General features: G+C 36.6%; 1 protein-coding gene across 1 annotated transcript in view; it reads right to left on the bottom strand.

Annotated features, from left to right (window-relative positions):
* Nucleotides 1-1,175, bottom strand: part of LOC117125013 (trimethyllysine dioxygenase, mitochondrial-like) — a gene marked incomplete at its 5' end in the record, with an annotated part of 8,301 nt that overhangs the window by 2,189 nt on the left and 4,937 nt on the right.

Consider the following 1,175-nt stretch of genomic DNA (forward strand, 5'->3'; position numbering starts at 1 on the left):
ATATATGTATATATATATATATATATATATATATATATACATATATTATCAAAGGAAGGTAAATACAGTGTTCGAAAAAGGGGCATATGGATCGTGTAGCATAGCTCTCAACGAATGTTGTCCTCTAAATAAATTAAATGCCTCTGACGGGATTCGAACCTGCGACCTCTCGATGTCATAACCATTAGATCACAGAGGCTTCATGGTCAAACAGATTCAAATAACCATCAGGTACACTCTCATAGGGATCATTTAAGGGGGTTGGTCCCCACGTTTCGACCGCAATGTAATTTTATGATGAAAAGATGATGCCTGAAAGTTGTTGCATAAATGACCCAGGTTTTAACGAAAAAGCGCTGTGCAACCTAAGTACAGTACTCTACATCTTATAGTAAAAAACCGGTATCACTAACATCTGAATTATCTATAATACACGACTCGAGTGCGCGTGCTTTGAGAAGTATGAGAAAAAGTATAAGATTTCGGCACACGAACTAGGTAAAGTAAAGTAAATACAATTTTATATTCTATTCTACAGAGATTAATTAGATCTCTGATTACCGAAATCGCTGATAAACTTTTACTATAAGAGTGTCATTTCCAGCCATCTAGATGTACTATTTCCTCAAATTTTCGCACCTCAGCCCCAACCATGGCGGGGCTGAGGCAAGAAAAGTAAATACAGTGTTCGAATAAAGGACATAATAGTACATCGTGTAGCATACCGGTAGCTTGCAACGAATGTTGTCCTATAAATACATTAGGTAATAAAATGCCTCCAACGGGATTCGAACCTGGAAAGGCAAAATACTAAAAAAAACCCCAAAAAACGCGGTGGAAACAATGGCTGGATCTCGGTGGAGATACAAATTTCAACCAGAAATAGAACCAGAGCTTTCGGACGAAGTTCCTTCTACCAAGAGTGCACTGTAGATACATTTTGAAAAGATAAAAATTGTTTTAAACAACGAAAGTTTTGGTTATTAATCTTTATAACTATAGTCCTGTACATACAGAGTAAAAAGCAAAAATACCCCTGGAAAAAAAAACAATCACGTGGGAATCACTGGATCTCGGTAGAGATACAAATTTGATTTGAAACAACTAAAAAGGAAATGTAAGCTACAGATATCTCTAAATACAACAGCTCGCCTGGTGTTTCGTACTCCACGATA

Source organism: Anneissia japonica, unplaced genomic scaffold, assembly GCF_011630105.1.
Source record: "Anneissia japonica isolate Jap-2015-1 unplaced genomic scaffold, ASM1163010v1 scaffold2878_len565122_cov162, whole genome shotgun sequence".
NCBI classification, from domain to species: Eukaryota; Metazoa; Echinodermata; class Crinoidea; order Comatulida; family Comatulidae; genus Anneissia; species Anneissia japonica.